Source organism: Monodelphis domestica, chromosome 1 (genome assembly GCF_027887165.1).
Source record: "Monodelphis domestica isolate mMonDom1 chromosome 1, mMonDom1.pri, whole genome shotgun sequence".
Lineage (NCBI taxonomy): Eukaryota > Metazoa > Chordata > Mammalia > Didelphimorphia > Didelphidae > Monodelphis > Monodelphis domestica.
In genome coordinates, this window is record NC_077227.1 from 213,952,545 (window position 1) to 213,969,220 (window position 16,676).

General features: G+C 34.9%; 1 protein-coding gene across 6 annotated transcripts in view; it reads left to right on the forward strand.

Moving 5' to 3' along the window:
• The window catches only part of STRN3 (striatin 3), a 99,677-nt gene that overhangs the window by 1,066 nt on the left and 81,935 nt on the right, over positions 1-16,676 (forward strand). The gene's annotated exons all lie outside the window — the stretch shown is intronic.

The following is a 16,676-nucleotide window of genomic DNA, read 5'->3' on the forward strand; positions in this document are numbered from 1 at the left end:
TCCTCCCCTCGGGCCAGAAACCCCAGCCCAGGATCCTACAGGGCTCTTCCTCCTCCCCTTTTCTCCTCCTCCAAGCAGGTCAACCTCCCCCCCCTCCCCGGGGAACCTGCCCTTTGACAGCTGCCCTCCCCTCCCTGGAGCATCCTGGTTCTTTTTGAAAGCAATTTTAAGTTTTCACTCCCCACTGAACCTTTGCTTGGACCTTGTTCACCTAAGTGATGGTTCCCCTCCCCCCCCCCCTTTTGGGTCACTAACATGCCTCAACTTCTGGCCAACTCAAACTCTGCTCATAATGAATAATTCTTTAGTGAGTTAAAGTTGCTTCACCTCTTTTTGCGTCCCAAGCCGTCACTCCCTTCTGTCTCCCTTCAATTGCTTGGTATTAGGAAAAAGAGGAAAGGAGAGATCAGACTTATATCTGGTTGGAATTAAGTTATTTGCATAACTCTTAACTCCCTTTTGCTGGGGAGGAAATGGAAAATGAAATGTTTCTGACACTCTCAGAAACAAGAATATGAATGTAGAACTTTATAGTTAGGGGTTTGGATTTAAAGACCTATTGTTGGCATATACATCTGTTAGAGAAGAATATTTTAGTGGACATTACTAAAGGGTTTATTTATAAGCCCCTTTCTAGGGCAAATTTAGGACTGAGCTGGTTGGGAGGGGGGAGTATCTGCTAGAAAGCACTGCACCTGTTCTTTTATGACAAGAATGTGTTTAGTTTGTGTGTTATATTGTACTTAACTGTACATGTGCACACTGAATAGTTATTAAAATATAATATTGAGGGGAAACTATGCCCACTTTAAAGAAGATCTCATCTCTAGCATCTAAATCAGGACTGTAATATTTTGAAGCTAGTAAGAGTTTGTTTTTTTGTTTTGCCTGTTTATAACTGAAGTCACAAAACGAGGGCAATAATGTTTTTAAGGGTGAAAATATTATAATTTTGCTTTTGAAATTGTCAAGTCTTAGAAGAATAGTATTGAGATTTGTTCTATACCTGTCAGCTTATTTTTTTAGACATTTGTGAATTTTTATCTAACATTTGATAAGGCAATGGAAATTAATGTGAAATTTAACAATTTTAACATGAAATTTATAAGTTCAAATTATGTTCACAACACTTATTTGCTTTTAATATTTTTGGGGTATTTTAAATATGTAAACATTGTGCACTTGGAATGACTTATTGAAAGTTTGTAGTGACCTACAGGTAATATACTTTAATATTATACTATGGACAACACAATTACCCACCTGAGTGTACATACACATTTAGAAAAGGCTTTTTAAAAAATGTGTTGAAATTTGAATTAATTACTAGTGTTGTCCATGACTAGGTAATGTAAGGAAAGCATTTTTATAGTGAGATGGATGGGTTTCAGATTTCATAAGGAAGATTTATTAGGTGTAATCATTTGTCCCATTTTTGTGCGGATGGTTTTGAAATACAGTAATTCAGTCTAAATGTTGATGACTAGAGAATTTTATAAAGAATTAAACTTAGGATTTATATTTTAGGACTTCTCTAAATAAGTTTTATTAGTCACTCAACCATAATATAACAAGCAATAGAGAAATTACCGTTTTAAACTAGTGGAGTTAAGTTAATTATGTTAATCTTATAATGTCCAAGATCTTGCTCTCTATCTTTTCTCCTTTGGTACTCCTTTCTCTAGTAACCTATTTTTGCTTATCTGTTCTGAAGAACTCTTGTTCTCCACAGAGGATCACTCATGCTATATATCCTTCCTCTATATTTCTTCACATTGCTCAAGGTCACAAGGACACAAATTGTTTATTAGTTAATCTTCACTCTTGTTAGGTGACTAGTGTATTTTTTCATTTTGGTCTCTAAAGTCTGATACTATTTTTCTTGTGTAGCTCACACCCACTATGTGCCTCTGAATTTGCCTCTTAATTCTTCAGAGACACTAATGCAGTGCAAAGAGAAGAGAATTTGTAGTTGGACAATCTGGGTTCAAATTTTAGTTCTGCCACTTAACAGTTTATATGAACCCACATAAGCCAAAGAACTTCACTCAGCCTTAGTTTCTTTCCCTTTATATAAAAATAAAGAGGTTGAACTAGATTTCTTTGAAGGTTGCTGCTAACTCCATCTATGATACAGCTCTGATCCATGACTCCCCAACCATACACTACTGCTAGGAGAATACAGTATAATATTGCAATTTAAAAGATGCATCTTAATTGAAGAAAAAATGTCACCAGAAGCACTACCTTATTTCTCAAGAGTAAAACAGCCTATCCTTCACATGAATTCTGAGACCAAGTTGTCATTCGATTTGTGCTGTTTACAAGACTAGTGTATTGATTGTCTTCCTTCTGTGGACTGTCCATCCAAATCACTTATAAGAGATTCTTAAACTAGCAGTGAGGCTGTGGTGCAGTGGAAATAGTTGTGGGTTTGGAGAGGCCTAGGACCTTAGTTTGAATCCTGACTCCTGCTTTCTGCTTTTGTGACATTGGGTTTAAGTCATTTCCTCTCTAATGGCCTCAACTTTCTCATATGTAGAAACAGAGGTTTAGGTAGTTATTCAAAATTCTGTGGTTAGGATTCTGCTCACTAATACAATTAATTTCAGCAAAATAGTTTTGCATTTACCAACTTAGTTTTTCAAGACAAAATTTCAGCATTATTGTATGCTTATGGGATAGAAATTTTTTAATTTTCCTTAATAATTTTAAAAAATCAGTAATATTTCTTTCAAATGTAAAATTGTATTAGCTAGTTACTAGTTTTTTCAATTTTACAGCTTTTTTACTTAAGTTTTCATTTATGTTTTGCCATTTGTGTATGTCAAGGTGTAAGTGGGGAGAATTCATGTCATTTTAATGAAGTCAGTGCATTTCTAATTATAAAATTTATCTTTTTAGAATTATTTATTTTAATCATTTTCCAATTTTGAGTCCCAAATTCTCTCTCCTACCCTTACCCCCATTGAGAAAATAAGCACTATGATATCAATTATACATATGAAATCATGTAAAACATTTCCATATTAGCCATTTTTTTAAAGCAAAAAAATAAAGTAAGGAAAAAAGTCATACTTTAATTTGTATTTAGCATTCATTAGTTCTGACTCTGGAGGTGAATCACATTTTTTTTTTAATCTTGAATCCTTTGGAATTATATTGGATTGTTATATTGATAAGAGAAGCCAATTCTCACAGTTTATTATTGTTATAATAATTGCTCTGGTGCTAATTGTAAATTTAAATAAATGTAGTTTATTTTTTAAACCCTTACCCACTTCTATCTTAGAATTGATGCTAGTACTCCAAGGCAGAAGAGTGGCAAGGGCAAGGCAGTTGGACTTAAGTGAGTTGCCTAGGGTAACATGGCTGGGAAGTATCTGAGGTCTGATTTGAACTCAGGATTATTTATAGAATTAATAAATGCAAAATATAGCACTGTTGCATAAAACCTAGTATATGTATGTACATACTTTTCTAGAAATATGATTCCTTGAAGCTCACATTATTGAAAGTATTAATTATAAATGTTTTGAACTCAGATAAATTATGTGTCAAACTTTTAATAGGTGAACTTTTTCCTCTTGGCTCAGAAAACAATACTGTGGAATTTAAAAATTAGTTTATTTTCTGTGAACAGGAATTCAATCTGTTTTGGAGATTTCTAGGCTTATATATAGGAGATTTACATATCTCCTATATTCATTTATCAGTAGGTTTGTTTTATCTGTGGAATGGTATATTCCTTGAGGGAAGAGATTGCTCACTTTTCTATTGGTATCACTGGTGCCAGGCACTTTCCCCCCAATCCCACCACCTGGATTGCCCCTATGATTTCACTTGTATACCCTCTACCAATTCTTCATTCTGAAACTTAGTTCACTGTGAAGTTGTGATAGGATTTTTCATCAAAGGCAGGTCTTGAACCCAAGTTTTCTTAATCGAAGATCAGTTCTATATTTACTTTTCCTTTTGTATGGCATATGGTAGGTAATAAATACTCTATTGATTGATTGATTGATTGATATATTGGGTTTCACTGCAGAAGGCCCAAGTGGATTTCATTCACAAGACAGTTTACAGTCAGCTGAAAGGGACAAGCCTACATTTGGTTGTTAATATTGAACTTCACAAAATACTTATAGTAACCCCTTTGGCTGAGCCTTTTCTTTGTTATTGACTAATTTTCCTTTAAAAAAAAAATTTTTTTTAACCCTTACCTTCTGCCTTGGAATCAATACTATATATTGGTTCCAAGGCAGAAGAGTGGTAAAGGCTAGACATTGGGGGTTAAATGACTTGCCCAGGGTCACACAATTAGGAAGTGTCTGAGTTCAAATTTGAACCTTGGACCTCCCATCTCTTGGCCTGGCTCTCAATCCACTGAGCTACCCAGCTTTCCCAAAGTTTTCCTTTTTTAAAGAATTAAACTTGTTATTGCCAATTTTATATTCTCATGTGTACAAATGTATTTCTTACAGTTTTGTATATAACACATGTATCTGGCTTTGTCTTTGTTCTACTTTCGAACTGCTGGAATCTGTGATATACATCTGTGTAATGTGGTACTTAATCCTTTCCATAGTGCAAATGATAACCACTATAGGCTTTGGCAGATGGTATTCATTAGTTGCCATGACTGAAAAAACTCTTGGTGGTGACCTCCTCCAAACTTTTATACACTTGTTCTCAAATGAGAAATTCAGCATATACATGTGCTGTACTTTTAAAAAAATTTCTTATGTTTTTGTCTTAGTCACAACTTTCAGACCGAAGGGCAATGACTAGGCAGACAGGATTAAATGATTTGCCCAAGGAAGTGTCTGAGGCCAGATTTAAACCAGGTCCTTCTGACTCCAGGCCTGGGTGCTCTTTTCCACTGTGCCACTTAGTACCTTATATTTGAACTTTTAAAAAACTTTTTCAGTTTAGTGGAAAGAGTTGTCAGAGCTTACCCTATGCTGTTATGATCTTTAGTAACACAGGGTTCATTGCTAAGAGCCCTCTGGCTTTAGTGGAAGATATCTTCCATAAATTATAAACAAATTTTAAGTGAATATAAATTATAAAATGTGCTATAGATAGAACATTGAAATTAAGTCTGTTAACCATATCTTATATCTTAGAAGTGCAGCTTGTTTCTCAAACATTTGTTATTGTCTGTTTACTCTGATCAGATAGATTAGTCATAAAATTGATACGAATGGCTTAGAATGGAGAATGATTTGAGACTAAGACACCAGGTTATTGAAGTAATCCAGTAAATAGATAATTTGGATATATAATAGGATGATGACATTAGATGTGAGTAGAGAGAGACATAATGGAGATGTTGTACAGATAGAAATGACAAAATTTGACTATAGATTGAATATGTGAGTATGAATGAATAATTGAGGGTGGCAGGAAGGTTACCAGGCTAGGTGACTAGAAGGATTTTGGTTCAACAATAATAGGAAAGTGGGTCAGGGGTGAGGATTTTGAGGGAAAGATGAATTGTTTCTGAAAATATAGTTTCTTATGCTTTTGGAACTTGATTTTGAGATGTCCAAAAGCAATTAGTGGAATGGAACTGAACTCAGATTAGGTCTGAATTTATATGGGTTTGGGAATCATTAGTATAGAGATTGGTATGTTATAAGATAATAAATAAATATTTCTGTTGTCAGCATGCTAAATGTTATAGAACTATAATGAACTAAATCTTGCCAATCTATAATGCAGATTTTTATGAGACTTTACAGTTTATAAAAATATTTTTACTTTTACTTACAACTTCTCAAGTATAGAATACAAGTGTTCCCATTTTACAAATGAGAAGGGAAGGCTAGTTTAAGTTGTTTCATTGCTTACCCTCCAGTACTAAGCTTCTGAGCCAAACTTGATTTTAGATCTCCTGAGTCTGAATCCAATCTAAGTACTCCATTCTCTCTTTTTAGCCTTGCAATACATTACTTCCCTTCATGCATTCCTTTGGTCCAGACAGACTGGCTTTCTTGTTCTTTATTCAGGACATTCCAGCTCATAGTTCTGGACAGTTACATTGACAAGTCTTCCATGCCTAGAATGCTCCTTCTTTCTCTCTGCCTCTTAGAATCCCCAGTTACCTTAAAACTCATCTCAAAAGCTACTTCCTTATTTGGGAAACCTTTACTGATTACTCCTGGCTCTTTGTGTCTGTAAACTATGTGTCCAAACCTGTGATATCATCAGTTGTAGCAAGTTCCTGATGAAAGACCTTTTCCTGCTAAATAAAGCCAATCCATACCTTTGCAGTATAAAATCTAAAAGTCTCCTGAGGCACTGAGTGTTTAAGGGCTTGCTTAATGCAGCAAGTTCCTGATGAAAGACCTTTCCCTACTAAATAAAGCCAATCCATACCTTTGCAGAATAAAATCTAAAAGTCTCCTGGGGCAATGAGAGTTTAAGGGCTTGTTTAATGCAAGAACCATTATATGTCAGAAGTGGGATTTGAACCTAGGTCTTCTTGATTTGAAGAACAGTCCTCTATCAACACTCCCTTTCATATGCTTTTGAGAAATGTTAGAAAACAACTTCCTAATAAGGGTCAGAAATAGTTCAGATTCGGGCTCAGACACTAGCTGCTTGACCCTGGGCAAGTCACTTAACCCCAGTTTATTTAATTGTAAAATGGGAATAATAATATCATCTACCTTATAGGATTGTTGTGAGAATCAAATGAGATAATATTTGTAAAGATTTTAGGACTGTGCCTGACACATAGTAGGCACATAATAAATGCTTGTTCCCTCCCCCTTTTATAATGCAAGAATTGTTTTGTTTTTGTCTTTTTGTCTCTAATACCAACCCTGTTCCAGAAACATAGTAGAAGCTTAATCAATGCATATTTTTTAAATTGAGGATAGGATCTTGGGGTAAAGTAAAGTTTGGTTGGCATTTAGTTTAATCAGAGGGGAGATGTAGGAACTAAGGTAGTACCTATTACAACACAATGCTTGCTATTTATCCATGTAAAGAATGAACCATTTAAGTGTTTTTGTTTTTAATTGATGATAGGATTTCGACAAAATTGGTTTCCTATGTATTTTATCTTAGGCATTTAAAAACACTTCTGAAAAGGATTTTTATAGATTTCATAAGGGCAGCTAGGTAGTTCAAGCCTTGGAGTCAGAAAGATATGAGTTCAAATTGGGCCTCAGACATATACTAGTTTGATGAGCCTGGACAACTTATCCTTATTTGCTTCAGTTCCTCATTTGTAAAATTAGGGTCTGATTGATGTAAGAGAATGGAAATAATAGAAATAGGGAAGACAGGAGTTTTAGGATTTAATTTAAAGTGCCACAGTGGTACATCCAAGTAGAGATAGTCAACAACTGTAAATAAGGGAATTATACTCAAGATAGGTAAGTGCTAGAGAAATTGGGGTTCCTATGCTTAAGTAATAGGTGAATCATTCAAAAAGAGACATTGAACCTTATTCTAATTAATTTTATCTCCATAATACCTAAGCATAACGCTTTGCATATAGAGTGACTCTTAAAAGTTAAATGTTGAGGTGGTTCAGGAGGAGTGGGGGAATAAAATGATCCAAATGGTTTCAGAGGGCTTATGGAGGCTGAAGACTTAGAAGTAGACTTTGGATTTAATAGTTAGAAAATCACTGGTAACTTTTGGGAGAGCAGGTCTCACATAAGAGACTGGTGAATAGATGGATGAGATTTTGTACAGTGAATTTAGATTTTTCCTTAAAATAATTTTGGTGGCTTTTTTTGTTTACAACTGGGCTAATATGAAAATGTTTTGCATAATTTCACATGTATAATTGATATCATTGATTGCCTTCTCAGTGGGTAGGGGAGGTGCTAGAGAGAAGAGTTTTTAAATATATAAATATATATATTTTAAAAGATATTTGGTGAAGGGGAGAGAGGAGCATTTAGAGAAGTAATTTTGTTTTGCTTTTAAAGGTGAGGGGAAAGTACCAATAGAAAGGGAGAGATTTGAAAATCAAAGAGAAGGCTTATAAATGAGTAAGGGAACAAGTGGTAATTAGGGGATGGGATTAAAAATACTGATGTATTAACAAAGTTGCAAGATATAAAATGAACCAACATAAGTAAGTCCAGCAGCAAGAAGATAGAGAAATTCCATTCAAATTGACTGCAGGCAATAAAAAAATTTCTTAGGAATCTACCCACTAACACATAATCAAGAACTATATGAACACAATTACAAAATACTTCTTACACAACTAAAGTTGGAGTTAAATAATTGAAAAAAATACCAATTGCTAATGAGTAGACCAAGCCAATTATAATAAGAATGACAATTAAATTCTAACCACGTTAATCTATTTATGCAGTGTCATCAACAAACTACTATAAAAGCATTAAAAAAAAAACCACAAAACTCTTACCTTCCATCTTAGTATCAATACTGTACATTGGTTCTAAGGCAAAAGAGTGGTAAGGGCTAGGCAATGGGGGTTAAGTGACTTGCCCAGGGTCACACAGCTAGGAAGTGTCTGAGATCAGATTGGAATCCAGGACCTCTGGTCTCTAGGGCCACCTAGCTTTCCCCAAAAAGCATTTTTTTTTAGAGCTAGAAAAAATGTCATTCATCCAAAAGGTCAAGAATTATAAAGTGAATCAATTTTTTAAAATGAAGGAAAGTGGTCTAGCCATGCTAGATCTCAAATTCTACTGTAAAGTGGTAATCATCAAAAACAATCTAGTACTTGCTGAGAAATAGAATGGTGATCAGTGGATTAGATTACTTACACAATACATAATATTTAATGACCATAGTAATTTAGCATTTGATAAACCCAAAGATCTAAGCTTTTGGGACACAACCCACTAGTTCACAAAAACTGTCGGGAAAACTGGAAAACATTTTGGCAGAAACTATGTACAGATCGACATCTTCACACCATATGTAAAAAATGAGGTAAAAGTCGGAAAATGGGTTAGACATAAAGAGTGATACATTAAGCACATTTGGGGAGTATCGAATAGTTTATCCATCAGATTATGAATAAGGGAAGACTTTAGGACCAAACAAGATATAGAGAACATTCTGAGCTGTAAAATGGATTATTCTGATTATATCATCAAGATTAGAAAGAAAGCAGAAAAAGGGGGGGGGGTATTTACAATAAGTTTCTCTGATAAAGGTCTTGTTTCTCAGATTTACAGAGAACTCAGTCAAGTTGATAAATTGTCATAGAATAAGAGCAGGCAGTTTTCAGTTGAAGAAATCAAAGCTCTATAGTGTCACGAAAAAATGCTGAAAAATCAGTATTAATTGGAGAAATGCAAATTAAAATGACTGAATGAAAAAGACTGAGCAAAATACTCTGAGCAAAGTCTGATTCTGTTTGTTGGACAATGCCAACATATCAAGATATCGGCAGATTCCCCAGTTGAATCTGAGACCCTGATCATTGACATTGACAAGTTTTTAAAGGCAAAAAGAGGAACAATTTGGAACTATGACTAAAGGGCAATAAAACTGCATACCTTTTAATCCAGCAACACCAGTACCAGGTCTATATGCTAAAAAGATTTATATAAACTATTTGGACAAAAAATATAGCAGATATCTTTGTAGTGGCAAAGAATTAGCAGTTGAGGGGATTTCCATCAATTGAAGAATAACTGAACAAGTTGTGGTATATGATAGCAATGGGATATTCTCTGGCTCATTGTCTTTCTCCTCAACTGCTTCTTCATACTAGGGAATTCAATATAAATACTGATATTACCTCTTAACACTATATTCATTTCCCATAACCTAGTCCAACCTATCTCAGAGACATATTGAGATGGTCATATCCATGACCATGCCATTAACCACAAATGCAGCACTTCCATTTCTAGAGGTACCTAAATTTCCTCTCTGATAAGAATTTTTTTGTTATTCTCCTTCACCTTCTGCCCTGCAAGTCCATGTCTTTGTCTTTATTCTCACTGTGGCATTTGGTGGTGCCTTGGGTAGAAGGCTGGACCTTGAGTGTCACCAAGTTCAAATTCAGCCATAGACTTCTAGATGTATGAACCTGAGAAAGTCTCTTAACTTGTTTGTGTCAGACTTTTTAACTGTAATATGGATTAATAGTATTGTTAACTTGCAAAAACACAGAACTACTAAATAAGTCAGAAAAACCAAATCTTTAATCAGGAAAGAGATAGGTCCTAATAATCAGCAGCTATCACTGAGCCAAGTGCCACCAACTACACACACTGAGTCAAAACCCACGAACTCCTTGGACAATATCTCTGGGAGAATGTACTGCTCAAGATGATTCTCCAAAGAACAGTAGAACTTGGGGAACTTATATACCATTTGGGGGAACTAAGGACAGGGAAGTATGATTGATTGGCATTACCATGGTAAAGCTAACAGGAAATCAGAAGTCCAAGACAGGATTATCAGGGAGAGGCTGATGCTTTACAATGGATACTAAAGGGAAAGGTCCAACCAAGGGCTCCATGGGAGAGTATTTTGATATAAGGAGAGAAACTACCAGGATAAAAGGGTACTTAATATTCGATTAAGGTCTACTAGTCCCATCCAATTGGGACCATCAAATATACCTTAAGGTCTATTGTTCAGTCTGAAATGGGCAAGTCTGGGAATTCTCAGGGGACAGTGGCAAACTTGGGGTCATCAGATTTCAAGTTGACAATACTAACTTCACAGGGTTGTTGTGAGAATCAAATAAGATATTTTTAAAGTACTTGGAATAGAGCTTGGCACATAGTAGATGCTTAATAAATGCTTATTCCATTTCTTTTCCACTGGGACCTCCAGTCTTTTGATTCTTCATTTCACTACAGTACTATCACCATCAAGTGCTTTTGGGTCCTACTAGCTTGCTGCAAATGTAGTTGAAGAAAACTGAAACCTTGCTGACTGGATCTATTAGATCCGCTCTTACATAATCTCAACCAAGCTTTTATATCAGCAAGACAAATTCTTTTTTTTCCTCTCTAATTGATTCACGATATCCCCTTATCAGAGCATCCTTCTTCAAACTCCCAATAACTTCCCTTTCACCTTTTTAGCTGAGAAATTTCCTGGATTTTTCAGTGACTTTCACTGAGAAAATTTAGGTCCTTTATAGATAGCTTCCTATTCTCTATTGTTCCTCTTTTCACATCACCCAGATGCTTTCTGCCACTGTCTATTCCTTCACCTCCATCTCATGAATGGGAGGTGGCTCTACTTGCCAGGGAAAACCCCTCAACATGCATGTGCATGTTATCACATTTCATTCTGTCTTCTTCAGCAGATTCCCCCTTCTGTCAATCCCCACTTTCTCACTTATCTTCAATCAATCTTTTCCTTTCTACTGGCTACCCTGCTGTCTACAGACATCTCATATCTTCCTCATTCTTAAAACAAAAAAATCTTCACTTGATCCATCCTTCCCTGCTTGCTATTGTCATTCTTCCATTTGTGACTATTCACTTTGTGAAGGCCATCTACAATAGGTTCCTCCATTTCCTTTCTTCTCTTACCTTCAGCACTCTACAGTTTGATTTCCAACCTTCTTATTGAACTGAAATTTCTCCCTTCAGTTACCAATGATTTCTTCAGTGCCAAATTGAATAGTTTTTTGCTCAATCTTCATTCTTCTTGACTTCTGTGTAGCTTTTGACATTGCTAATCACCTTCTGCTTGATACTCTCTTTTATTTTTCTATATTTCTCTTTGCTCCTTCTCAGTTTCCTTTCTTGGAAGTTCATTCAAGTCATGTATACTAATCATTTTCCTCTATACTGTTTTACTTGGTTATCTTATCAGCTTCAATGGATTCAACTATCATTTCTGTGCTGGTGCTTATCAGACCTATTTATCCATTCCTAACAACCACCAGCTTCACATCTTCAAGTGCCTATTGGCTATGGTGAACTGAATGTCCTGAGGACATCTTAAACTCATCATATCCAAATTGAAATTCATTATCTTTCTTCCTAAACCCTCTCTTTTGAATTTCCATATTATTGTCAAGGGTATCATTTGCCTACCAACAAGTGTCATCCATTTATGATCATTATTCTTTCATCTACACCAGTCAGATTAATTCAGTTGTTCCTAGTAACCTAATATTTTTCATACATCTCCTTTTCTACCAGTTCACATAGCTTCCATCCTGTTTCAGGTCCTTATCATCCCATGCCTGGGCTATTGCAATAGCCTGCTGATTAGTCCATCTTTCATTCAACTATCAAATTGACCTTTTAAAAATACAGGTCCATGTCACCCTCCTGCTCAATAAACTGCAGGGATGGCCTTTCACTTCTAGGATCCAATTTTCCATTTCATATTCAGAGCCCTCTATGACCTGTCCCCCTTCCTACCTGTAGAGAATTCTTACCTCTTACTCTGTGTCCCCTCCACCTATTGACACTTACCCTCTTTGCTACACCTTGCATGAGACATTTCATTTTCTGATTTACCATTTTCACTGTCCCCTTGTCATGTCTCTCCTGCTTTTTCAAGCCCTAGCTAAAATCTTACTTTCTTTTAAGAAGCTTTTCTTGATCTTTAGTACAAGTTCCTTCTTTCAGTAATATCTCTGATTTATCATATGCAAATCTTGTTTATATATACTTATTTACCTGCTATTTCCTATTAGACTATGATTCTTGAAAAGTAGGATTGTCTTTTGCCTTTCTTTGTATTCCTAGTGTTTGGAGCCCTGCCTGGCACATAGGTGCTTAGTAAATATTTGTTGATTGCCACACTGTCTCAAAAGAATCATTACTTAAGTGACCTATGTTATCTTTTTAGAAATGTTTCATAAGTAGGCACTGAATGAGGTCACAAAAGTAGTCCAATATGATAGTAGGAAACCAGAGATTTATGTTTTAATGTTCTAATTCCTTTGTCTTTGTCCACCAATTTAGTAACTGAACCTTAACTAGGTCTCAGTTACATCATTTAAAATAAGAGTATTAGATAAGTTTTAAGATAATTTTTAGCTATAAATTCAATAAGAATCTTAAAGACAGGGAGCTGAAACACATATTTCAAGGCCTTTCCATTTCTCTTATGTATGGTTTTTGTGATATTGGACCTCAACATCATAGACTTTCCAGAAGTTCCTGTAAAGATTTTATTATTGGATCAAAGGAAATGAAATTGGAATCAATATTTGGTCAGTCTAGGGTAATTCAAATCTCTCTGAATTATTTTTTTTCCTGATTATCCTGTAGGTTCTATGACGTGTACACTTTTTTAGTTTCCAAATGGATTTTGTTTGCATGATAAGAGTAGCAAAAAAATTGGTATGTAGATGAGAAAGTAGCAAATATTCTGAATGTTCCCTTTTCAGATATTCTGAATGTTCTTTTTTTCCCTTCTTCCTTCTCTCCCCTCATCTAAAATGCAGTTTTACAAATGGAAGATTGCTTCAATTCAGGAAGCATTTATTATGTGCCAAATCCTGGAAATAGACAAAAAACCAAAACAGGCAATCCCTGCCTTCAATAAGCTTTAATGCCTTCTTTTTATTAATCTTGTTGTTTGTCTTGGCTAAAGGTATCTCACTAGTATCTGAGATTAGAAGATTATTAATTTCTGTGATGGAATTGAGCATTTGCTTCTTTAATTTGAATTTTTTGTTTGTTGTTTCATTCATGATTAACTCTTTGTGATGTCCTTTGGGGTTTCCTTGTCTTTTTTTTTTTAACCCTTATGTTGGTGGGGGGGAGGAGAGGAAGGAATAGAATATGATTTTTGTAACCAAGGAATAATGTTTGAAATTAACCAAATTTTTAAAAAAATTATTAAAAAAAACCCAAAACCTTACCTCCTGGCTTGGAGTCAATACTGTGTATTGGTTCCAAGGCAGAAGAGCGGTAAGGGCTAGGCAATGGGGGATAAGTGACTTGCCCAAGATCACACAGCTGGGAAGTGTCTGAGGCTAGATTTGAACCTAGGACCTCCTGTATCTAGGCCTGGCTCTCAATCCACTGAGCTCCCCAGCTGCCCCCTTATTTGGGGTTTTCTTGGCAAAGATGCTGAAATGGTTTTGACATTTTCTTCTCTTATCTTATTTTACAGATAAGGAAACTGAGGCAAACAGGGTTAAGTAAAAGACTTGCCTAGAGTCACCCCCATCTAATAAGTGTCTTGAGGCTGGATCTGAACTTAGGTTTTCCTGAATCCAGGCCTGGTATGCTATATATACTATGCTACCTTACTGCCCATCACTTGTATATTTGCACTTAAAAAAAACTCAAGTTGATGCATTTAAAAAAAATCAGAAAAATAATGAACCAACGAATAGTATATAAAGCAAAACTTTTTTTGTTTGTTTTTATTTTATTTTTTCCCATGGTTACATGATTCTTGTTGTCCCCCTCCCCACTTCCCTCTCCCCTCCCAGAATTAACAAGCCAATTCCACTAGGTTATACATGTATTACCACTCATAACTTATTTCTATATTATTCATTCTTATAATAAGATTAATTTTAAAACCAAAACCTCAAATCATATACCCATATAAGCAAGTGATAAATGATATGTTTTCTTCTGCATTTCTATTCCAACAGTTCCTTCTTTACTTGTGGATAGCATTTTTTTTTCCATGGGTCCCTCAGAATTGTACTGGATTGTTATTAGTAGCAAAGTCCATATTACATTTGATTGGCCCACAATGTTTCAATTACTGTGTATAAGGTTCTCCTGGTTCTGCTTATTTCACTTGGCATCACTTCATGTAGGTTTTTCCAGTTCTTAAAGAAATCATCCAATTCATCATTCCTTATAGTACAGTAGTATTCCATCACCATCCTATACCACAATTTGTTCAGCCATTCCCCAATCGAGAAATTATCCAATTTTTTTTGCCACCATAAAAGACACAGCTATAAATATTTTTGTATAAACAGGTCTGTCCCCGTTTCAAAAAATCTTTTGGGGGGACAAACCTAGTAGTGGTATTGCTAGATCAAAGGGAATGCATTTTTTTAAAGCCCTTTGGACATAATTCCAAATTGTCCTCCAGAATGGTTGGATCAATTCGCAACTCCACTACCAAGGCTTTATTGTCCCAGATTTGACACATCCCCTCCATTATTTTCCTTTACTGTCATATTGGCCAATATGCTTGATGTAAGGTGGTACCTCAGAGTTGTTTTGATTTGCATTTCTCTAATATGGGATTTAAAACATTTTTTCATATTATTAGTATTTTTGACTTTTTCATCTGAAAACTGCATTTCTTGTAAATTTGACCTAGTACTTTTTATATTTGTCAAATTAGACCTTTGTCAGAGAAATTTGTTGTAAATCCCCTCCCCTCCCCCAGTTTGTTGTTTCCCTTCTAATCTTGGTTTCATTGATTTTTATTTGTAAAACCCCTTTTTAATTTAACACTCTCAAAATTAATCATTTTACATATTGTAATGTTCTCTCCTTTGGTCTTAAATTCTTCCCTTCTCCATAGATTTGACAGGTATACTATTCTATGTTTAACTAATTTACTTATAATATCCAATTTTGAACTTATCTCTGTATAGGGTATGAGAGATTGCTCTAAACCTAATTTTTGCCATTCTCTTTTCCAATTTTCCCAGCAGTTTTTTGTCAAATAGTGATTTCTTATCCCAAAAGCTCTGGGATCTTTGGGTTTATCAAATGCTAGATTACTAAGGTCATTTACCTTTAGTCTATTCCATTGATCGACCCTTCTATCTCTTAGCCAGTACCAGATTGTCTTAATGATCACTGCTTTATAGTACTGTTTAAGATCTGGTACTACTAGGCCGCTATCGATCATTTAAAAAATTTTTTTTATTACTTCCCTTTATAGTCTTTAGTCTATAGTCTATAGTCTATAGACAAAATGAATTTTGTCATTTTTTTCTAGTTCTAGAAATTTTTTTTGGTAGTTTGACAGATATGGCACTGAATAAGTAAGTTAATTTTGGTAGGTGTCATTTTTATTATATTAGCTCATCCTACACATGAGCAATTAATGTTTTTCCAATTGTTTAGATCTAGTTTTATTTGTTTTGTAGTTCTGTTCATGTAATTCCTGTGTTTGTCCTGGCAGATAGATTCCCAAATATTTTATATTACCTGGAGTAATTTTTAACTCTTGCTGCTGATTTTTGTTGGAAATATATAGAAATGCTGATGATTTATGTGAGTTTATTTGTATCCTGCAACTTAAGTTATTATTTCCCCTAGCTTTATAGTTGATTTTCTAGGATTCTTTAAGTATACCATCATATAGTTTGCAAAGAGTGATAGTTTAGTTTCCTTTTTGCTTACTTTAATTCCTTCAATTTCTTTTTCTTCTCTAATTGCTAAAACTAGCATTTTAAGTACAATATTAAATAATAGTGGTGATAATGGGCATCCTTGCTTCACTCTTTATCTTATTGGGAAGGCTTGTAATTTATCCTCATTGCAGATTGTACTTGCCGATAGTTTGTTTTATTTGTAATTTTTTCTTTCCAGGATTAATGATTTATTTTCTTTTCCTCCCCCTCCCAGAGCCAACAAGCAATTCCACTAGGTTGTACAAATGTTATCACTTGATACCTATTTCCTTATTATTCATTTTTACTATAGAGGGATCTTTTAAAGCCTAAACTCCAAATCACATACCCATATATACATGTGATAAGTGATGTCATATTTTTCTTTTGCCTGTCTACTCTC